At 46.7% G+C, this 24,443-nt stretch overlaps 2 long non-coding RNA genes across 5 annotated transcripts; one reads left to right on the plus strand and one right to left on the minus strand.

Moving 5' to 3' along the window:
• Positions 1-5,723: 5,723 nt before the first annotated feature.
• Positions 5,724-16,682, plus strand: Lincred2. Of its 4 annotated transcripts, XR_868064.2 has the most exons (4): positions 5,724-5,952; positions 7,542-7,698; positions 11,408-11,561; positions 16,040-16,682. It is a non-coding gene; the product is annotated as a long intergenic non-protein coding RNA of erythroid differentiation 2 (long non-coding RNA). The 4 variants fall into 4 exon arrangements; XR_376588.3 differs by lacking the exon at positions 16,040-16,682 and having other exon boundaries at positions 11,408-12,356; XR_868065.2 differs by lacking the exon at positions 16,040-16,682 and having other exon boundaries at positions 5,724-5,945; positions 11,408-12,356.
• Gm12866 (predicted gene 12866) lies at positions 9,508-23,829 on the minus strand. The gene is made up of 2 exons (NR_131914.1): positions 23,681-23,829; positions 9,508-11,029 (listed from the first exon to the last, which is right to left on the minus strand). It is a non-coding gene; the product is annotated as a predicted gene 12866 (long non-coding RNA).
• Positions 23,830-24,443: the final 614 nt, after the last annotated feature.

Consider the following 24,443-nt stretch of genomic DNA (forward strand, 5'->3'; position numbering starts at 1 on the left):
AGTCACAGCATCATGAGCTTCTGGGGTGGTGTGTGTGTGGGGGGGGTGTTAGTCTCACTCCTGTGGCACTGCAGAAGTCTCTCAAGGCACAGAGAGAGGGCAAGCAATGTGTTCAAAGTCACCCAGAAACTGAGGTTAGATTGGAGCGGAGAGCCTCATCTCAGGAGCTCATTCTGTCCGGTCCTCCCCTCAGATCACACTTCTGATCAAGTGGCACGGCAGACCTTTGCCCAGATGTACCCAGTGTGGACCTGTATTCTGAAGGCTGTGATTAAGAGCAAGGTCCCCACCACCAAAGTACTCGCCCATTCTGAGCCTCAGTTTCCTCTTCTGTCAAATAGGGATAGTCAGGGCCCATCTGGGGCTCTCGAGAAGATGAACTTGGGGGGACAAAGCAGGACACGTCCTGAGAATAAACCACATGCGTGATCGTGGACAGTGTGACGGCTCCACTTTCACTGTCCAGGGAGAGGAGAGGCGGGGCCAGGCTAAGGTGAGGAACTATCTCAGTGGGGGCTGCTTCCGGAAGCAGATAACAAGGCCTCCTTCCTGCAGGGCTTACTGGAGGAAGAAGGGGCAGGAAGGGAAGAACTGGGCACTTAGGGGTGGAGTGTTCTGATCTCCGGCCTTAGATTCCTGAGAGTCTCTTCCTACCTTCTTACCTACTGGGCCTGCTGAGGCACCAAGTGTGATCTTCTGACAGTCAGGATGTTGCTGCCCTCGTAATCTCCGCCAAACATCTAAGGACCACAGAAGTCACATCGAGCCCCAGGATCCTGGAAAATTCCATCGGCCTGCATAAGGAAGTAATATGACAGAGAAGAAACTTGGGCCACCTTAAGCAAGCCACTGAACTTCTCTGTCTTACATGAGAGATAGTCAGAGGCCAACCCTACCACCGAAGTTCCCAACTGCCACATGGGAGCATGTGTCTCACCCCCACGCATCTCACTTTTTCTTCCACTCAACAAGGACAATTTCCATAGAGTGTTATTATTTAGGCTATCATATAAGCTGTACAGCAGTTCCTAAATGAGACCAAAGATGGTATTCTTCAAAACACACAGAATGTGGGTCCAGACAGGATGGCTGTGCATCAAAAGTGCTTGCTGATCTTCCAGGGACTGGAGTCCAGGTCTCAGCACCCCCACGGCAGCTGACAACTGCCTGTAACTTCAGTTCCAAGGGATCCAATACCTTCTGGCCTCCTCAGACACTGGCACACACAAGTACAGACACACACACACACATATAAATAATTTAAAAATTCTTAGAAAAGGGAAAAAAAAAACTGGGGCTGGGGAGGTGGCTCCACGATTAGGAGCACTGGCTGCTCTTCCAGAGTACACAGGTTTTGATTCTCAACTCCCCGTGGCAGTTCATAACTGTCTGCAACTCTAGTCCCAGGGGATCTAACACCCTCTTCTGGGCACTGGATGCACACAGTGCATGGGCATGCACGCAGGAAATCACCTGTATGCACTCATACAAATAGAGAAACAAAAAGAAAGAAGAAAAAAAAAAGCGCAGCATCCCCTAAGCAGTATACTTAATATCCGTAAGCAGTATCTTCACTTAATGAAACCATTGGAACCAGAGGTAGGAACCGGCTGGAGTTTGTCAGGAGGGAGTCACTGTAACTCTTTGTGGTGTGATTCTTAGTCTATCCATTTGGGGCTTAAAAGAGCTTTGTATCATCATAAAGCTAACATCTGATCTTTCTCTACCTGACTGCTACTACTTGCTGATGGAGAAACTCAGGTAGAGAAGTGCACAAAGTCAGAATAACTTGACAGAGCTGAACCTTCAGCCACAGATAGCCAGCATCAAACCCCTGCTTCTCACCTCACCTCACACCACACACACACACACAAACATACATGCACACATATACAGAGATGCATGCACATACACACATGCACACACATACACACATAACACACATACATACACACATATACACACATGCACATACATATACTACACATATGCACATGCATGCACATACAACACTCACACATGCCACACACACATACACACAAGTACATATACATATACTCCACATACATGTACCACACATGTACATACATACACATATACACAAATACACATACCTCACACACAACCCACACAATACATACAACACATACATACACACTCACACACATATACACATAGCATATGTACACATACACAAACACATACACACACACACAAGTGTATACACATATACATGTACTACTCACATATACACACTCCACAAACATACCACACACATGTACATACACATACATACATACTACATATACTTTATACATGCACACATATAATCCACATACATACACAGCATACACAAACATATACACTACATACACACATATCACATATGTATACATACACACATATACACACATAGCCTGCACACAGCACACATACATACACACCACATACACATATACATATACTATGCATACATACACATCACATACATATATACACAGCACACACACACATATATACACACAAATACACACACATGCCATATCCATATACACACACTATACACACAAGTACACACACAAATGTGCACACACCATACACAAGTACACACATACCACATACATGCACACACATGCCGCACTTCAGTGGGGCTCCTACAAGGTGGGCATATCAAAACAGTGGAGAAAACAACCATGTACCTCAGTGAATGTGGGTGCTCTGTGGGTCTTGCTAAGAAAGTAGCAGAGAGACTGGTCTGGAACTGGCTCTGTAAATCAGGCTGGCCTTGAACTCACAGCTATCCACCTGCCTCTGCTCCCCAAGTGCTGGGATTACAGTTGTGTGCCACCACTGCCCATCAGAAATGAATTTCTTGGTCAGAAAAGTTCTCCTGAAATTCTGGAGGGACCGAGGGAGAAGTAGGAGCCATACATCACGCCTACAATCCTTGCATGCATGACTTCATGCGCAGATGATTCAGCTGCTAACTTTATCTGCAGTAGCTCACAGGACTGGACACAATGGACCACAGCGCAAGAGGCTGAGACTGCCTCAGGAGGTATAAATACATATGAGGGAGCCATTGCCTTGGAGACTGGGAAGGCTTCCTGGAGGAGGAGGACCAAAAGGCCCAGGGTAGGGAACATTCTGTAAGAACACATAGATACAGTTTCTTAACACTCAGTACTCTCTCAGACTGCCAGCAGGATGTAGACTGTAAAAGATGAAAGAGCTGGAGAATTTAAGAACCAGAAACAGCACAGCAGGGTGGAGCACACCCCAATCCCAGAGCTCTGGAGGCAGAGGCAAGAGGACCTGTGTGGATCTGAGACCAGTCTGGACTATATAGTGCTTTACAAACCAGTCAGTGATGTAGAGTAAGACCAGGTGACAGAACCAAACACAAAACAAAACAACACTGAAACAACTCTGAACAGATGCATGAAACCTGTCAAACTTGACGGGTGTTGGTAGAATCCCAGCGCAGAGGCAGAGGCAGAGGCAGAGGCAGAGGCAGAGGCAGAGGCAGAGGCAGAGGCAGAGGCAGAGGCAGAGGCAGAGGCAGAGGCAGAGGCAGAGGCAGAGGCAGAGGCAGAGGCAGAGGCAGAGGCAGAGGCAGAGGCAGAGGCAGAGGCAGAGGCAGAGGCAGAGGCAGAGGCAGAGGCAGGTGGAGTTCTGAATTTGAGGCCAGCCTGGTCTCCAGGACAGCCAGGGCAGAGAAACTCTGACTTGAAAAACTAAAAACTAAAAAAAAAAAAAAAAAAAAAAAAAAAAAAAGGAAGAAGAAGGAGGAGGATGAAGAAGAGAGGAAGGAGGGAGGTGGAGATGGAGAGGGAGAGAGCAGAGACCTGCCTACTGCACATGCTCTGTGGCCCTGTTACTCTGCTCTAGGTAATGTTGGACAAATGGCCTCCTCCGCTATCTCTGTGCTTAAATGTCCCAATCTATAAAATGGGAACAGTGACAGCATAAGAATCTAAGGTTCCTTGGAGATCCAACCCGCTAACAAAAGCAGCGCAAGCACCATGTGTATGTGTAGCTAGAGATACATACTTAAAAATATAAAAACCACTTGTATGCCCAAGAGGAAGGCTCTGTTTAGAGAATGTCCATAGAATACCATGTGAATACTAAAAATCTAAAAGTATTTAGGAAGCTTCAATGACATAAAGAGACACCTAAAATAGTATTACATTTTTGAAGATCTAGTTACTTGTGTGTTATGTGTATGAGCATTTGCCTGTGTGTACATATGTCCACAAGTGTGCCTTTTGTTCTTGAAGGACAGAAGAGGGGGTTGGATGCCCTGGAACTGAAAACATAGATGTCATGAGCCAACATGTGGGTGCTGAGAAGTGAACCCAAGGTCTGCAGGAAGAGCAAGTGCCCTTAACCGCCACACCCTCTCTCCAGCCCCACATAATGTTAAGTGAAAAGGAAGAGAAAGCCAGCTGGGAAACAATGCTTCTTGGTGGGTATTTAACTGGATTTACTTAGAAGAGAGCCTAGAAGAGTTCAGATAATCTCTGAGTTCAAGGCCAGCTTGGTCTGCAGAGTGAGTTCCAGAATAGCCAGGGCTACACAGAGAAACCCTGTCTTGAAGAAAAGGTAGAAAAAGAATCAGATAACAAATGATTATCCCTCCCCCAGGGGTGGGGATAATTTATTCACATTACATCCTGATTGCAGCCCCGCCTACCATTCTCCCCCTTCCACCGCCCCTCCTCCATCACCTCTGAGAAGGGGACAGTCCCCACCTGGGTCCCAATCCACTCTGGCACCTCAAGTCACTGCAGGACTAGGTTCATCTCTCCCACTGACACCAGACAACGTAGCCCAGTTAGGAGCACAGGATCTACAGGCATGCAACAGAGTTGTCAGGGACAACCCCAGCTCCAGTAGTTGGGGGACCTGCATGAAGACCAAGCTGCTCCACATTGTGTAGGTTGGGCTGGAGATGGGGGCTAGGTCCAGTCTTTGTAAGCTCTTTGGCTGGTGTTTAAGTCTCTTGGAGCTGGTTCTGTTCTTTTCAGTCAGCTGCATTTTCTAGGCTTGATATGTATTTATTTTTTAAATTATTTGTTTGAGACAAGATCTCACTATGTAGCCCTGGCTGGCCCCGAACTCATTATGTAGATCAGGCTGGCCTCAAATTCATAGAGATCTACCTGCTTTTGCCTCCTGCGTGCTAGAATTAAAGGCGTGAGTCATGGCCCAATGCCTAGCTTGTTAATTTTAAATTATTCACAAAGGCAGGATTCATGACTTATGTCCACTGGTTAACAGGGAAAAGAATGAGTGAGTTTTATTCTATAACATTCATTTATTTATTTAATGAGCATCCAATCATGGACTGGCATTGTTCTGAGTGAGTTCTTGTTAGTCCCAAATCTAAAGTAAGGACACTGTGAAGAAGTGGGGGAGGGGGGAGGCAGGAAGGCCTAGGGCACCTGTTCCTGCTTGAAAGCACACAGTCCTTGCTTCCCAGTTGAATGTGCCCCCTTTTCACCTCCTAAGTGACGCATCTGGGTGTCTGTCCACAGGAACCAGCTTGCCCCATTCACGTGAGACACAAGCATCCATGCTACTTGTGAAGAGACAGAAAACAAACATGGGCTGAGGTGACCCATCACCACTCTGGGAACTCTCTGAGTTCTTGCCCACTCAACAAATTCCTCCAGCCACCTCAGGAAGAGCATACCCTCCCCCTCTGTTGTGTCAGATAAGGGAGAGGAGGCCCAGGAAAGGAAAGCCACTTGCGCAAGGTGACCCCCTGTCAGAAGAGCTGAGACTTGAGCAGGGCTCCTCCCTACAGAGCAGCCTCTCCCATCTCGGTAGGGCTCCTAACTCCCTCTATCACCTCCACTACCAGCCTTCCCTCTGTGCTGGGTTATCTGTTAATGACAGCACCCCAGGTCTTGTCTTGAGATTCAGCTGCCATGGAGGTATGAGGTAGGTGTTATTTATTGATGAGGAGGCAGGCTCAGGGAGATCACAGCCTGGCCAGGTCACACAGCCCTGGAGTAGAGATGCTGGGACTTGCAACCTGCCCTAACTGGTTCCAGAAGTGGGAACCTACACACCTGCACCTCCCTGCCTGGCTTCTGGTCCCCACTCAGCCTCCTCTACACAATACAGGGCTCCGAGCTTTTTCTCCCTCTTCGTTTCTGTTTTTGCTGTTTGCTTGTTATTTGCTTTCTTGTTTTGATACAGGGTTTCACTATGTAGCCCTTAGCTGGCCTGGAATTTACCACAAAGATCAGGAGTTTCTCAGACTCTTAGAGATCAGCCTGCCTTTGCTTCCCAAGTGCTGGGATCAGGCTAGACCACCTTTACAGCATTTGTTGTCTTCTATCAGGATGTCAGCTGTGCAGTTGTAAGAGACAAGGCAGAGGAGGCCAGGGGAAAGGATGCTTGTAAGAGGAATGCCTCCAGTCCGGCAGTGGTGGCACATGCCTTTAATCCCAGCACTTGGGAGGCAGAGGCAGGCAGATTTCTGAGTTTGAGGCCAGTCTGGTCTACAGAGTGAGTTCCAGGACAGCCAGGACTACACAGAGAAACCCTGTCTCGAAAAACCAAAAAAAAAAAACAAAAAACAAAAAAACCAAAAAAACAAACAAAAAAAAACAAACAAAAAAAAGGAATGCCTCTGTTTATTAACTTGTAAGCATCCATACATCATTCTCTTATGCCAACCAGTCCTTTCTGAAAAGGCACAGTTGCTCAAAAAAAAAAAAAAAAAAAAAAAATGGAGGGTGGTGGCTTGGAGGTGGAAGTGGAAATATTTAACCTGGGGAAACATAGTTGTGATCATTCAACCAACAAATATATATAAGTCTTTCCGTGTGTGTGTGTGTGTGTGTGTGTGTGTGTGTGTGTGTGTGTGTGTGTGTGTGTGTGTAGGAGGGTTATGCAAATAGAGGAGAAATAGACACAAGGACATTGACCAGACCACTGGCATGACTTCCGTCCCTGCAATCTAAAATAGGTGGATGGTCACCATCTCTGCGAGCATTCCCTAAGGACAATCTTGGGAAAGAGAGAGGCTGGTTTTGTGTGAGTCAAGAACATAAGGGTGAGATATCAGGAAGACCCCTCAGTGGGTGAATTCCTTCCCTGAAGGACCAAGCACTTGAGGAAGGCAACTCTCTCAAAGCAGATGGGACACCTCAGGATAGTAGCAAGCTTCCTGTCATAAGGGAAAAGCAGAGTGGTCCCTTAAAGATATGGGGAGGAGGGAAGAGGACAAGGAGGAAGGGGAGGGAGAGGGAAGAAGAGGAGGAGGAAATGGGCCAGGTGTTATGACTTTCATTTTTGAGCCCAGCTCCCTCAGGAGGTAGAGGCAAGAGGATCTGCATGAGTTCCAGGCTAGCCTGGGCTATATGTAAAGACTTCCTGGCCAGCCAAGGCTACATAGTGGGACTTTATCTCAAAGACAAGAGCAGAAGAAGAGAAAGAGGAAACGGAAGAGGCTTGTACTAACCTGGGGTGCCTGATGGCCCTAACAGCCAAATTCTCATTTCTTTCTTTTCCTGGTACAGCCGACCAAGCCCAGAGCCTCCCTCTCATTTACTAAGCAAGTACACCCGCTGAGCTACACTTCTAGAGCCTAAACAACACCAAGAGACTGGCTGTTTCTGTCCTGGGAAGGGCTCTCTTCACCTTCTGGAATTGCTCTCATGCAGCCTGCCTCAGCATGTGAGTGAGGAGGGACAGAAGCAGGCTTTAATCCCAGCACTCAGGAGGCAGAGGCAGGTGGATTTCTGAGTTCGAGGCCAGCCTGGTCTACAAAGTGAGTTCCAGGACAGGCAGGGCTATACAGAGAAACCCTGTCTCGAAAACAACAACAATAAAAACAAAAAAATAATTCACCATTACGAGAGCCCATCCCGATCACAGCATCAGATTTAATTATCTCCCAAAACCCCATCTCCAAATACCATGAAATTGGGGATGAGGCTTCAAGTGAACTTTGGGAAGTATACAACTGTTTAATCATTATACAGAACTCAAGCAGGAACAGAAGCGCGAGTGTGCTAAAGCTTGCAAGCTCTCAGGTCTATGCTTATATGGAAGCCAAGGGCTATGCGCTCCCTGCTGCTGAGGAGCTGGGGTGACTAAGGCAACTGAACTTGAGGTGGGTGAAGACTTGGGAAGGAGCCAGCGCTCCTGGACAGTTCACCTCTGGCTCCTTCCTACTCTAGACTTCCAGTGCAGAGATAAGCAAGACCACACCCTGGTTCTATAATTTTGGACAAGCCAGTTAGTCTCTTGTAGTCTTAACTTCTGAGAAAGAGAGTCTGATGGTACTGGACACTCCTAAAATTATTGTGAAGATAAAATGGGGACATGGGCCACAGAACCAGACACACGAGGGCCACTCGGAATCCTGCTAATCAGTACAGCCAAGGTCTGCTGGCATAAGGAAGGACAAAGAGAAAGTTGGGGCAGGGATAGCGTTGCCTCAGAGGAACACCTCTTGGCATGGGAAAAGGAGACATTGTAAGCAGAAACTGAAAGGGAAAAGTTAAGGGTCTAGCAAGCCAGAAAGGGAAGAGGGCCAGGCTGATGGGTTAGCAACAAGAGGAAATGGGTCACGTGATCTCAGAAATTAGAACAATCTACTCACTCTCCCATTCTGTGCTTCTCAGGCCATGCACCCTGGCCTCAGGCACCGTTCATGTCACAAGAACGGCAACAACCACTCCAGTTCTAAGCCTGCACCGTGAACATGGCATTACCTCACCCCAAACTCTACTCTTCCCTACACAAGGACTGCACAAGTCCTGCTCCGACTGCTCCTTTCCTTGATGCCATTGGCATCTGCAGCCCTGGCCTCCACCTTCCAGCCCATCCATCACCCCTCTTCTTCCCCGTGCCCTTTCCTGATACATCTCAGAGTTGAGGTCCAGCATCCTCATGACCTGAGCAACTTTGCCCTAGGTCTGTTATCTCACTGGTCAGGCAAACCCTTTGCTATCTGCTTCCTCCATACCTGTGCCTAGCAAGCCAAATACTAGAATCTGTCACATCACAAGCAAGAGGACTTTGCTCATTACTCCACAATCTTTATCTCAGATGGGCCTTGGACGTTGCCCAGCAACCAGTGACCCCAGCAGCAGCTTCTTCCAGCCTTCACCACTCTCTCCACACTGCGGTCCTCTGTTCTTGATCTCAGTGGCACCTCCGCCTCCCACTTGGCAGAGAAAGGAGACGCCATCCTTTATCTGTTCCCACTCATGCATGCATGTGCAAACATGAACACAGAAGCACACATGCATATGGGTGAACATGCACACCTGCATACAGAAGTACTCATGCAAATATGTATATGGGGGGGGGCGTTGAGACAGGGTTTCTTATTGGGGCTTAGGTTAGCATGGAACTCACTATGTAACTCAGCCTAGCCTTGAACTCCAAAACCATTCCTCCTGCCTCAGCCTCCAAGTGCTGGGGTTGCAGGCATAACCCCCCACACCCAGCTATGTGTTTTCTTCTCTTCTTTCTCTTGAATTTCTACTGCTTGCTCAGATTCTTTCTGTTGGCCAATATATGTGGTCAAATTACCTTGGTAATCAAAAAAAAAAAGCCAAGCCCCTCCGCCTCACCTTCCTCCCAGTGTCTACTTGCTGCTCATGTCCACTGATGCTCTCCCCCCTCCCCCCCAGGAGATCTGTCCCCATGTTCTCAGTTCCGCCTCTCATCTTTCAGACAAAATTCAGCCTCTGCCACACAGCACAGAGCTCAGAGCTTTTCTTTCTCTTTGTTTCTTTTGTTGTTTGTTTTGAGCCAGGGTCTTACACTATGTAGCCCTTAGCTGGCCTGGAGTGGATCGTGTAGAACAGGATGGCCTCAAACTTGTATAGATTCTCTTGCCTCCTGAGTGCTGGGACTGAAGGTATGTGCCACCGCACCTAACTTTGGATTTGAGGCAGTCACCACTTTCCGTAGGATTCTGGGGACATGTAGCTCACTGTGCCTTCAAAAGTGTTTTCACTGTGTGCTGGACTGAGAAGCCCATGGGGGTACCTGGTGCACATGTTTTAGGTGCGTATACCTCTATGCATGTGTGCACCTGTGGGTGATAGAAACACTGGCAGTCTTAACTGTGGCCATGGTTGCTCAGGTCAGTGGAACTTCAACCTAGATACTTTAATTAGGGGCCATATGCTACCAGTTTGTCCCTCTTACAGAAGTCTCTTGTGAGGCCCAGGAACTGTTCTTGACAGCTTCCACCACGCCATGGAGGTGGCATGTTGCTCCTCAATTTTCCCTCCCCTCCATCCCTGAGCCCCAAACTCTTGAATGCTCACTGCTCACCTGTGCCATAGTAACAGCCTCTCGGTAGCCAATTGTGCCACCAGGGGCCCAGACATCGCCTCCAAGCTGCACCCAGAGGAATCTTGTTGAAATATGGCAACGCTTAAACTGCATGGCATGGCCAACAAGGTCAACAAAGCCTTCCCCTCTCAGCTCTGGACTCCCCTTTCCCAGGACCCTTGCTTCAGGGCTCTCACACCGCTGGCCTTTGGGGGAATTTCTGTCTCAGGACTTTGTACGTGGGTTATGCCCTTCCTTGTAGTGAGAAATTTGGTTTCTTTAAAAAACTAGTTATGTTAAGTGCATATGTTTTTGTTTTAATCCCGAGTGTGGGATATGGGGCTGCTTTGGGTTATCCACAGACACTAACTATGACTGCCTCCTGCTCTAGGAGGGGTGTGGTTCTTGCCACTCGCAGATTGTTTGGAAGTCTGGGGACCCTGGAGAGGGTATAAATGCAAGAGCCCCAAGAGGGTCTGTGGTGGCTGCTGCTCTCCCTGTTGTTCCTGTTGCCACTTTGGATTGCTGGATTGCTGGATTGCTGGATTGCTGGATTGCTGGATTGCTGGATTGCTGGATTGCTGGATTGCTGGATTGCTGGATTGCTGGATTGCTGGATTGCTGGATTGCTGGGTTGCTGGGTTGCTGGGTTGCTGGATTGCTGGATTGCTGGGTTGCTGGATTGCTGGATTGCTGGATTGCTGGGTTGCTGGATTGGTAGAGTGGTAGATGTAAGAACTCAATAAAGTTGACCAAAAAAACCCCACCTGACACTCCCTGTTCATGCTTCATACGCTGGGTCAATTATTGCCTCCTCCAGGAAGCCCTCTCCAATTTATCCTGACCCATTTCACACAGGAAAATCTGTATCTGCCATAATTGTGGTTTAACAACCTATGTGTCAATTTCCCTCTTGAATCCCTAGGAAAGAGGCTGTCTCTGTTCACCACAGTATCTTTAATGCCTGATCAGATGGACTTAACGCTAGTCGTAATTATGTGAATTGAGGCTGGAGATGTGCTGGGTTGATAGATAATATCTATCTACTGATATCTAATATATACAAATCCCTGGGTTCAATTTCAAGCATGCCATGAAATCGGGCAAGGCGGTACCTTCCCATGATCCTAGCACAACGGACATGGAAGCAAGAGAAAGATTAGAGCATCCAATCAAGTTCCAGACCCACCTGAGATTCTCCTGTCTCCAAAACCAAAAAGGAACAAAGAAAACATGAATTGGTAAGTATCCTTTGCGGTCATCCCCCATCACCAATTTTGCTCTCCCTAGATGAGATGATTTCAGTGCAGAGAAACAAAGACCCCGGCCCCTGGCCACACAGCTCCAAGGCATGGCGCCTATGTAAGAACCAAGCCAGAGTTCTCCAGCTCCACTTCTCAGCGTCAGCTTCTCCAGCTGCCTGGAGCAGGAGGAAGTGTCTTCACATTTACCCCTACAGACTCCACAGATGTGAGGGAGCAGAAGAGGCTCTTCCCAATGCCTTCGAGGGCCCGCCGGAACCAGCCTGTGAGGTGGGCAGTCTAGGCCTTCCTCGGTACGGCTGCAGTCATTGAGAAGCCAAGTGGTATGAACTGTCTCTAGTTACTTAAGGAAAAGAGCAAAAGTCGCTCACCCAGAGTCATCAGACTCTTCACAGTTCCAAGCGTGACAGAACAGGCCAGAGAAAGCATAGCTAGGATGCCAGGGAACTGTTAACCTCCCAGTAAAGAACCGAACTGGCTCCGGGGCACCCACTCTGGTTTACACTTGCCACCCTGAGTCATCTTGACTATGAGAAATGCTCATGCCTAGAACTGCTCTGTTGACCCATGACCCACCAGGAAGTGTCTGCACCAAAGGGAGACATGAAGGTGGAAGCCATGCCACGAACTATCCCTGGGACCAACTCAAGAAACCCAAGATCTGCCTCAGCTTAAAAATAAACTGGCTGGGTGGGTGGCGGTGGTGCATACCTTTAGTTCCAGAACCCAGGAGACAGAAGCAGGCTGAGCTCTGAGATTGAGGCTAGCCTAGTCTACAGAGCAAGTTCCAGGAAAGTCAGGGCTATACAGAAAAACCCTATCTCAAACAACAACAACAGCAAAAACCCCATCTTTCTGGAACCAGACACAATGGCGCACACCTTGAATCCCAGCACTTAAGTGGCAGAGGCAAGTAGAGTTTGAGACCAGCCTGGTCTACAGAACAAGTTCCAGGATAGCCAGAGTATACAGAGAAATCTGTCTTTGAAAAAGAAAAAGAAAAGAAGAAAAATATATATATATAAACGTCCTGACTTTTAGGAACTTTTCAAGGACAGTCTGGGTCAGCCATTTTCTCCCCCCTTAGGGCACAGGTGGAAGTGGAGGTGGGGAGTACCAGGTGCTCACAGGCTCTGGGCAGAACTGGTCAGTCTCCATCTGGATCCAGACCAACAGCCCTTAGGCACTGGAGCTGCTCAGACCTGAGCTGCCTGCCTGCTGCCTGTCTTGGAGGCAGGGAAGATCAGGAAGCCAGGCACCAGCAGCCTGTGCAAGGAGTGGAGGTTTTCAGAAGGCTTCTTGGCTGGTCATTTGCCTGATGGGGTGGATATTCTGCCTTCTTGGGCTTCCTGGAAGGTCCAGACGAGTTAGGGTAGTGTTCTTCACAAGGCATGGCCCGTGCCTTCATTCTAGACCCTAACAGAGTCTAGAATGTCCCAAATTATTTACAACTCATGCAGACCCAGGTTTCCCTTTGCTTTTTGGAAAATGGGGTTACCTGTTCTAAAATAAAAAATGAGTTGTCTGGACAAACCTCAGACATTCTTTTATGTTTGACTAGACCAACCTTTCCTTTAGCTTGATAGCTAGATATTTAAGCTGAGCACGGCCCATTAATGGGTTCAAGTACCTTGACCAGCTAAGAATTAGGTGCCTCTAGGCTGACCCATGGGTGAGAGTTGGGGAGGGGTTCCTTCCACAGTCTTAGACGTACTGGGAAGAGATGCCCCTTTTTACTGGGACTTCTGAGCTTAGGAGTGTCAACTCCCACCCCCTTCCTCACTGCCCTCAATTTCTGACAGGGTTTCATGCAGCCCAGGTTAGCCTCCAACTCACTTTTTCAACCAAGGACAGTCTTGAACTTGAATCATCCTGCCTCCATCCCCAAAGTGATAGAATTAAAGATGGTGCCACTCTGCCTGGTTTATGTAGTACTGGGTATCAAACCCAGTGCTTTATGACTGCTAAGGCAAGTACCCCACCAAGTGAGCCTCAGCTACACCTAGAGGGACCTTCCCAAACCAATGTCAATACAGAAGATACAGAGCCAAAGCTGTTGAAAAGGGACAATGTTTGAATGCCAAGATCCAGATGAGCCTGGAGGAAAGCTGCCCCCAAGAATCTTTAATTAATAATAATATATATGTATATTAAACTGACTCAAGGGAAAATGTTTTTTCAATTTAATTTGTCACGTGTAACCAAAGACATTTTTATACGCCCATGATGTGATAACATCATATATAAAAAGGACTCGGCACCGTGTCAGATGCAGATTAGCCACCCAGTAGAAGTGGGTGGCTTCATTAACCTCACCAACAAGTATTCAGTGAGTGAGTCTTCTGTATGTACTGAGGATATGCAGACAGAGCAGCTGAAATCTCTGTCCTCGAGAACTTCCTAGTCTATGAAGGGAACCATGGGGAAGCCCATCAGGGCAGCAGAGCAGAACTAACCAAGGACATAAATGCAGAGGGTGGCCCCACCGTCCTCCTCCTTATCCCAACCACTGACCTTGTCAGAGGCTGTCAATCCTCCTCTTCCTCCTAAATGAGCTCCCTGCTGATAATATGTGTCCAGGTAATTTCTTGGGACACAACTTGAGGTCAAGAAGCAGGGATGAAACAGACCATGATGGCAGTAAAATCCCGGCATTCATGAGGTTGAAGCCGGGCATGACTGGGAGTTGGAGGCTAGCCTGGCCCTTTCAAAACAGTCTCAAAGAATGAAACAAAATAAAAAAGACTCTGGGACAACAACTGGGCATGGCAACTCTTGCTGCAATCCCAGCTCTTGGGAGGTGAAGGTAAGGAGGGGCAGAAGTGGAAGGCTGTCGTTGGCAGCATAGAGCACTGGAGGCCAGCAGGGATTACATTAGACCGTGCCCAAATATAAGAGTCAGAGACAAGCCATGAGACTTTTGGAAAAGCTCTGGGCCTCAATGCCATCTATCCTTTGTGAAATGAGGGCAATGTCTGTTTCTGACCTTCAAATCTCTTTCAGAGACTCAGTGTAGGCATGAGCAGACCTGATAGAGGAACCTAGGCCTCTGCTCAGGCCTGTTGCAGGTAACCGATCTTTCCTGAGGCTATGGGGAGAATGCAGATAGACAGCACAGAGAAAGGCTTTGTCAAAATGATCTTCTCCTACCACAGACGAGCTGTGTGACCCTCTCTCCACTGTTCAGCCTTTCGAGTCATCATTCCTCACTTGTAAACTGGGGATCATAGTAGCACCTATCAGCCAGAGTGGCTGTGAGAAATGTTAAGGCATGCAGTAAACTTGATACATGGCTACCTTAAAGATGGACTTTACATCTAAGCATGGTGGTACATGTTGGTAATCTTGGCTCTCAGGAAGGTGAGGCAAGTGGATATGTTCACTTAAAGTCATATTGGGCGGGGGGGGGGGGAGATAGGTAGATAGATAGATAGATAGATAGATAGATAGATAGATAGATAGATGATAGATAGATAGATGGATAGAGGGTAGATAAATGAGAGAAAGATAATGATAAATAATGACGATACATTGACAGGTAGATTATAGATATTAAAAGTAATTTAAATGAATGTTATTACTACTCTTAAGTAGGTCGAAGCTAGGAAGGTAGGGAGAGCCTGGCTGATTTGTGCTCGGAAGCTGATGGCTCAAAAGGTAAAGGTGGCTGGCTGCCTTTGGGTTCCACAACCTGAACAAAAGAAGAGAACTGACTCCTGCAGGCCGTATCCTGACCTCCAAGGGTGCCCCCTCCCCCACTAAATAAATGTAATAAAAATAATTTATTTAAAGGTTCCTGGTCTGTGCATCATGTTCACAAAATGTGCCTTGGGGGCTAGGTAAAGTGTCTGCCACCCAAGTATGAAGACCTGAGTTCGACCACTTAGCACCACCTTAAAAAGCCAGCCAAGGTGGCATGGGCTTATACTATTTGTGCTGGGGAGGCAAAGACAGGAGGAACCCTGGGGCTCACTGGCCAGCCAGCCTAACTGAATATGAGATCTGTGGGTCTCACTGAGATATGCTATCTAGAAAACAAGGTGAATGACTCCCAGGGAAGACTCAAGGATGATCTCTGGCCTCTATAAGAACATGCTTACATGTGCACAGGCACAGATGCACACATACACATGTATACTTGTGCACAGGCACACACACATGCATGCATTTGCACTGGCACATAAACATGCACACATGTGCAGATACACACATGCATACATGTGCACTGGCATACATACATGCATATGTGTGCACAGACACACACACACACACATGCAGATGTGTCTTGGAGATGTTAATTATAGCCGATAGAGATGTACCATTCACCCCCTTGGTGCCCAGTCTTTCTTCTCCATCTCTCTGCACAGATCCAGTCAAACTCAACACCAGGCTTAGGCTTCCCTCAGCCCCTCCACCCTGCATTCCAAATATCTCATCTCACTGCCTTTTCCTTATAGGGCTTTCTGGAGCTGGTGAGAGATTTCATTGCTGACAAACATCTAGTAAAGGACTGCTAGGCTCCCATGACTGAGATTTCTTGTCTACAAAGTGCTTCTAGAATTCTACCCAGAAGCCCTTAGCTCTTCCTGACATCTTACAAGAGATTTGGTTTCCCACCTAACGTGCTCTCTTGCATGAGGATTTTTGCTGGCCTGGGCCAGACACATTTTCTTGGGCAGCATTCTACAGTCAGAGAGAGAACAGCCCTGGGAGCATCCTCAGCCATCACTGAGTGGATGACTCAGAAGGTCCATGGACAAGAACTCCAACTTCCTGACACTCTATGGGACCATTCTCAGCTGTGTTCTACAGTCTCTGAACCCAGTTCTCTCAAGAAATAGAACTCACTCCTTCACTTTACTTCCTGGGAGCATCCTAGCTTGGACCCATCACATTGAGCAGATCTCATGCATGTATCTGAACAAAGCAAATATGTCCTTCTACAAATTCCCAAATGCTAAGAAGCTATCCCTGACTTGGAGAGGTATCTAAATAGGCAGCCCCTGGTGACTGGGGACTCGTATAGACAGGAGTAGGGGGCTGGAGAGATGGTTCTGTGGTTAAGAGCACTAACTGCTCTTTCAAAGATCCTGAGTTCAAATCCCAGCAACCACATGGTGCCTCAAACCATCTGTAACAAGATCTGACTCACTCTTCTGGAGTGTCTGAAGACAGCTACAGTGTACTTACATATAATAAATAAATAAATCTTAAAAAAAAAAAAAAAGGACAGGAGTAGGAAGTGTGTGTCACAGACATAACACCTCTCCTGTTTTCCAGGGACATCCTCTGCTAAATATGCCCAATATAATCAAGGTATCCTTGGAGAATAGACAAACCAAGGCTTTCAAGTGTGAGATAAACACAGTTGTGAAGGTTTTAAGAATAAACTTGAATGCCCTTCAAAGTGTCTGTAGCTAAATCTTTGCATCTACTTTGCAAGCTATCAGTTAGGCGCATCCAAGTCCCCATCACAATCAACCTTCTTATCTTTGTTGTTGTTGTTTGCTTGCTTGTTTGTTTGTTTGTTTGTTTTGAGACAGAGTATCTCTCTGTAGCCCCAGCTGTCCTAGAACTCAGTGTGTAGACCAGGCTAGCCTTGAACTCACAGATCCTCCTGCTTCTGCCTCCCAAGTTTTGGGATTAAAGGTGTGCACCACCACAGCAGACTATCTGTCTTTGTTATGTATGTCCTTTCATTTCAAATGTCCTGCTACCTCCCATCTGTCTGCCTTTATATTTTTCAATAAGCATAGGAAAGGTTGTCCGATGCTTTAAACTTCCAGAATGGTTTTCTTCTTCTTCTTCTTCTTCTCCTCCTCCTCCTCCCTTTCTTCTTCTTCTCCTCCTCCTCCCTTTCTTCTTCTTCTTCTTCTTCTTCTTCTTCTTCTTCTTCTTCTTCTTCTTCTTCTTCTTCTTCTTCTTCTTCTTCTTCTTCTTCTTCTTCTTCTTCTTCTTCTTCTTCTTCTTCTTCTTCTTCTTCTTCTTCTTCTTCTTCTCCTCCTCCTCCTCCTCCTCCTCCTCCTCCTCCCTTTCTTCTTCTTCTTCTTCTTCTTCTTCTTCTTCTTCTTCTTCTTCTTCTCTTCCTCCCTTTCTTCTTCTTCTTCTTCTTCTTCTTCTTCTTCTTCTTCTTCTGCTTCTGCTTCTGCTTCTGCTTCTGCTTCTGCTTCTGCTTCTGCTTCTTCTCCTTCTCCTCCTTCATTGTTGTTTTGTTTTTCAGGAAGTATCTCAGGCTGGTCTAGAACTTATTTAGCCAATGATAATCTTGAATCTCTTAAGCCCCTGCCTTCACCTTTCAGGTGCTGAGGGTCATTGAACCCAAAACTTCAGGCATGCTCACCCAGCATTCTACCTACTGAGCTGTATTTCCAGCCTTCATTCTGACCCCTGCCTGCCTCATCCCTTGACCTACTGGAGTCTATTGACCACATCTACAGATCCACTTTTGGTCAACTGATTACCCTAAGGCTGCCCAGAACTGCTCCTGCTCTGGATTCTAGAACACATATGGTTCCTGGGTAGCCAAAGACACCTCTCTCTGGCTTTCTACTCCAGGAGTATCCGCCCAGGGGTCTTCAAGGCTTCTTATCCCCTGCTTCCCATCTCCCAGTCCATCAGGCCAGTTCTACTTTATTTCCTCTATACTGGAAATTTCCCAAAAATTTGCCAGGCCCTTTCCTGACTCCAGCCTTCACACTATATAAAACACAGCCCTTGTTCAATTCACTGCCAGTGACCTCAGAGGAAGTGCAAAGCAGTCAAAGATATTCATAGAAGTTGTTAGGGTTGGAACCTGGCTCCACCACAGTTTACTGTATGACCCTGGGCAAATGTTTTAAGTCGTAGGCCTCTAGGTTCCTGTAGGAAAGAAAGCAGTAAAACACACTGCTCAGATCGAAGGTCCAGTTTTTATTTTCTAGTTTATTCTTTTTCTCAGATAGGGTCTCTCTATATATCGCTGGCTGTCCTGGAACTCACTATGTAGACCAGGCTGGCCTCAAACTCACAAAGATCTTCTAGGCTTTGCCTCCTGAGTGCTGGACTAAAGGGGTGCATACCACCATGTCCAGCTAACATTCAATCTTTAAGTGTCAAAGACAAAGTCCCCTCAGTAACTGTTTAGTGAATTCAGTTTTTCTGACACTCTGCTTGGTTGGATGGTTGGGGGAGTAATTGAAGGCATATAGAATTCCACCTGGCCCTGTATCCTGCACTCAGATCCTTTGCTCCATGTCACCTTGTCAGCTGTCTTCAAAAATCACCACAAACCAAGAAATCGACAACAGAATGAGTTTCTGCAGAGGTCTGAAGGCCTGAGTCTAAAATCAAGCTGTTAACAGGGTTGTCTCATTCCAACACTTGAGTGACAAGCTATTCCATGTCTATCTCCTAGCTCCTAGGGACCGCCAGCAATTCTGACACTCTTGTGGTTGACTGTACCTGATAAGGTCAACTCTGTCTTTCTGTACATGTGACCTTGCCCTCTGTGTCTAGCCTCCAGTCTCCTCTTTGTTCTTATAAGGAGTCCAGTCACTATATTTAGGGTCCACTATAAGCCCAAGATAATCCCCTCTTGAGATCTATAACTTAGTCACATCTGTAAAGAGCCTTTCAGGTCCTACAAGTTAAGACTTGAACACATCATTTGTGTGTGGTGGGGGAGCCATTTTTATTACAAGGAATTTGAGTAAGAACAGATGCCGGATGACTGAGGACGGAGAGACCAAGCAGAGATGTATACAATCACTTGAAAAAGGCCTGGTTGAGAAGGATACAGACGGGGCTGAGAATGTAACTTGGTGGGTCGAGTGATTGGCTCTCACGCACCCTTGCAATCCACATCCTCAGGAGGCACAGGCAGAAGGATGAGAAGTTCAAGTTCATTCTCAGCTACATAGAGAATAGGAGGCCAACCTGGGCTACATGAGACATAGTTCCAGAGGGAAAGAAAAAACACACAGATGAAAACGGAACTGGAGGGAGGCTCAGTAGAAAAATTTTTGTTTCTATTTCGTGTGTGTGTGTGTGTGTGTGTGTGTGTGTGTGTGTGTGTGCGTGTCTGTGTGTGTAAACATACAATGGTGAGCACATTGAAGTCTGAAGACTACCTATAGGAGTTGCATCTTCAACACGTGCATCTCAGGGATTGAAGTCAGATTGTCAGGCTTGCCTGCAAGCACCTTAACCACTGAACCATCTTTACTAGCCCCTGTCTAAAAGGTGGTAGAGGATTAGAGAGAGGGTTCATTGGTTAAAAGTACTTGCTGCCACCGGGTGTGATGGCGCACTCCTTTAATCCCAGCACTTGGGAGGCAGAGGCAGGCGGATTTCTGAGTTTGAGGCCAGCCTATTCTACAGTGTGAATTCCAGGACAACCAGGGCTACACAGAGAAAGCCTGTCTCGAAAAGACCAAAAAAAAAAAAAAAAAAAGGGGGGGGGGGGGGCCTGGAGAGATGGATCAGTGGTTAAGAGCACTGGCTGCTCGTCCAAAGGTCCTGAGTTCAATTCCCAGCAGCCACATGGTGGCTCACAACCATCTGTAATGGAATCTAATGCCCTCTTCTGGTGTGTCTGGAGACAGCTACAATGTACTCATATAAATAATAAATAAATAAAACTTTCCCCAAAAAACAAAAACAAATCAGCCAGGCGTGGTGGTGCACACCTTTAATCCCAGCACTCGGGAGGTAGAGGCAGGCGGATTTCTGAGTTCGAGGCCAGCCTGGTCTATAGAGTGAGTTCCATGATAGCCAGGGCTACACAGAGAAAGCCTGTCTCAAAAAAAAAAAAAAAAAAAAAAAAAAAAAAAAAACAAACAAACAAAAAACCAAAAACAATAAATAAAACTTTAAGGGCTAGAGAGATGGCTCAGTGGTTAAGAACACTGACTGCTCTTCCAGAGGTCCTGAGTTCAATTCCCAGCAACCACATGGTGGCTCACAACCATCTGTAATGGAATCAAATGCCCTCTTCTGGTGGGTCTGAAGGCAGCAACAGTCTATCCATGTACATAAAATAAATAAATAAATAAATAAATAAATAAATAATAAAACTTTTAAAAAGAAAAGAAAAAGTGCTTGCTACTTTGCAGAGGACCTGGGTTCAGTTCCTAGCACCTACACAATGACTCACAGCCCAGATGGTTGAATGGTATATATGTATATATTTTACCTTCATATATCTACATATATGAAGGTAAAATACTCATACAAGTAAAATAAATACATCCAGAAAACAAAATTAAAAAGATAAAGGATGATAGAGCACCAAGCATGATGGCTCATGCCTTTAATCTCAGCACTCGGGAGGCAGAGGTAGGAGCATCTTCGTTTGTTCAAGACTGTCCTGGACTACATGAGGAATACTAGGACAGCCACAGTTATGTAGAGAGACCGTGTCTTCAAGCAAACAAATCAAACATAAAGAGATGGTAGGCCAGGCCTAGGAGTCAGGGCTATAGTCCCAATTACTCAAGAAGCAGAAGCATGGGCTCGGGTTCTTTTGTTTTGCTTTGTTTTGTTTTGTTTTTCTGGTTTTTTTTGAGACAGGGTTTCTCTGTGTAGACCAGGCTGGCCTCGAACTCAGAAATCCACCTGCCTCTGCCTCCCAAGTGCTGGGATTAAAGGCGTGCACCACTACCACCCAGCTGGACTCAGGTTCTTGAGTAAAAGAGATGGCTCAGAGGTTAAAATCACATGCTGATCTGACAGAGGACCCTGGGTTCAATTCCAGCACCCACCTAGTGGCTCACCACCATCTATAGCACCAGCCCCAGAGGATCTAACAGGCATGCATACGATACACATACATGTATGCAAAAAAAAAAACATTCATATATAATAAGCCCCTCCCCCCAAAAAGAGGCTGAAGTAGGAGAATCTCAAGTTCAAGGCTTGCCAGGATAAATTAGTGAGACCGTGGCACAAATAAAAAGCAAAAAGAGAGTAGAGATACAGCCTAGTAGTAGAGAGATTTCAAACCATGCTCAAGGCTCTGAGTTCAACCCTTATATACATATACAGACATTATACACACACACACAAACAAACACACATGATTATGAATAAGAATGAGTAACAAGGGGAGGCAGCAAAATGGCTCAGCATGTGGAGACGCTTGGCACGGAGCCCTGTGGCCTGAGTTCAATCCCTAGATCAGGAGAGATCCGACTCTAGCAAGTTACATACTAAGATCTCCACAGGTAGAGCATCTCTCTGCCCCTCACACAAAAACAAAATAATTATGGTAGAGTTTGAGTCCCCTAAGGGAAAAAACAAGGTAGTAGATTCCTTAAAGACCTTAAAGGGTGTAAAACCCTAAGACAAAGGGAAATCTTAAAGAGCTTAACAAAGTACAGATGTGGGGGCAGAAAGCTGTGATCCAGCACTTAGGAGGCTGGGACAGAGGATCACTGCAAATTTCAGGTCGGCCTGGCTACATGAGGAAACTTGGTCTCCTAAGGGGGTGGGGATAGGGTTATAAGATATGGATTGAGGAGCTGGCCTCAGAACAATCACCATCAATAAATCTAAGCTGAACAGATGACTCAACAAACCCCAGGCTAGGCCAGCCACAGATCAACAACAGGCCACAGAACAAGTCAGAACAGAGACATGGATGGAAGAGAGGCAGAAGGGGGTGTGTGAGCCAAAGAACCACCAAAGACAAGAGCAAACTCAGGCAGCAGAGCCTCTGATGAAAGCGCCTGACATTTAAAAGGCCAAATCAGAGACTATTCACGGAGGTGCGAGCAAATCTCTCTTCTGTCTCTTTCTATTTCTTCCTTTCTTTTCTTTTTTCTGGTTTTCAGTTTTTTTCTAGACATGCTTTCTCTGTGTAGCCCTGGCTGTCCTGGAACTCACTCTGTAAAACAGATTTTCCTTGAACTCAGAGATCTGCCTGCCTCTGTGTGTGTTGGGATTAAGGGCTCCTACCAACAAGACTTGGCTCTCTCTCTCTCTCCCTCTCTCTTTCATCTCTTGAAGCACTGAAGACTGATAGAGGATAGGTAGAATTACAGTGGCCAGGATGAGACCCAGGAATTCTTTAGGATTACTGGAGGACATATATGAAGCTGGAGTGTTTCTCAGGGGCCCCACACATGGTAGTAGGGAGCTAGCTCACAGAGATTCACTGTAAAGACAGTCACCAGGGGTATCCCAGAAATGAGTACATCTTATACTCTCCTCCTTTGTACTCTCCTCCTGAGCTTCTGTGACATGTGCCCTGCCTGATATGCCCACCTCTGGAGCTTTCTCCAGACCCTTTCGACAGTGAACTCTCTTACAGGATGGGGCCCAGCAGTCTCCAACCTCCAATCCATTCCTCTAACCTGAGGGCAGCTTCCAAACCTGACCATCTTCCCCAGTGTCTGTCCTAAGCTCCGGATCCACACGCCACCAGCACTGCACTGTCCTTCTGTCCATTCCACTGCACTTAGAGCCCAACAGATCCAACACTACCTTTACCTTCATCCTTCCCTCACCGGTCCTCCTCCTAGGCTCCCTGATGGGAGACTGGTAATACAAAATCTGCCAGTGTCTCCTCACCAGTATCCACCAATGGCCAAGAGGTATCAGTCCCTCATGATCCCCTGCCTCCATCCATTTGTCCCAACCCTTGTTAACATATCTTACCAAAACCCCAGAAAACAGGCTCCCACCAGGTCTTGCTGGTGACTGTCCTTTGCAATGCAGCCTGTTCTCATTTTCTCCTCTTCCTCATCATTGACTTCTTTGTGTACATGCACACACATGACAGCACATGTGGGAATGTCCAGTGACAACTGTCAAGAGTCAGTTCTCTCCTTCCACCATACTGGGCCTGGAGACTGAACTCAAGTCAGGCTTGGAGGCAAGCACTTTCAGCCCCTTGAACCATCCCCTCAGCCAAAATTCTGATCTTAAGTCACTTACAAAAGTGGCTTTGTTTACCTCTCTAACAGTCCTGGCTTCTTCTCTGTCTTTGATGGGTAAACAACATTAGTATTCCAGGTCTTTGCTGAGCTGGCCTCCTAGTCTCGGGCTTTAGACCAACCCACATGCCTCCCATCCCGCAGCCACACCTAAATCTTTGCCATTTCCCAGAGGAGCCTCACCTCTGTCTACATTGCAGTCTCCCTTTCCCACCAGTGATGGTGGAGCCAGCGTGGTCTCTGACCCCAGGAAGACTTTCTCCGGAGACCTTCCTCTGGAGTTGGCCCTCCCTGGACTCTTCCCTGTCCTCTGTCACTGTTCCCCCAGTGGTGCCTGCTGGTATGACTGGAGCACACTGTACTTTTCTCTCTGTGTGAGCTGCGCACGCTCAGGTCTCAGGAAGTTGGTCTGCCACAGCCTGGGCTCTACTGTGAGATGGAGATCTGTCTTTTCACTCTTCTGCAGGACACACAGTCACCTCAGACACCCCATACAATTACGATTTTGGGTTGTATTATTTGTATTTTTGTATTATTTTGTAGTATTTTTTTATTATTTGCTTGAAATATACTTTCAAAACACAGTCTATATGTGACCAAAATATGTGACTATTTTTGTTGTTTTTTTGTTTGTTTGGGTTTTTTTGTTTTGTTTGTTTTGTTTTATATAGCCCTGGTAGTCCTGATATTGGATGTACACCAGGCTGGCCTCAAACTTACAGCACTCTTCCTGTCTCAGCCTCAAAAGCTGGAATTACAGGCTTGAACCATCATGCCCAGTTAACTATGTGTTGGTTTTGTTTGATTGTTTGTTTGTTTGATGCTTAAATCATGTATTGATAACTACTTCTAAACAGTACCATTGGCACGCATGGTCCAGTGCAACCCTGCCAGTGGTAAACACTTTTGTTCATGGAGTCTGCTTTAGAAGTCATACAGAGTTAGT

This window comes from Mus musculus, chromosome 4, assembly GCF_000001635.26.
Source record: "Mus musculus strain C57BL/6J chromosome 4, GRCm38.p6 C57BL/6J".
Classification (NCBI taxonomy): Eukaryota; Metazoa; Chordata; class Mammalia; order Rodentia; family Muridae; genus Mus; species Mus musculus.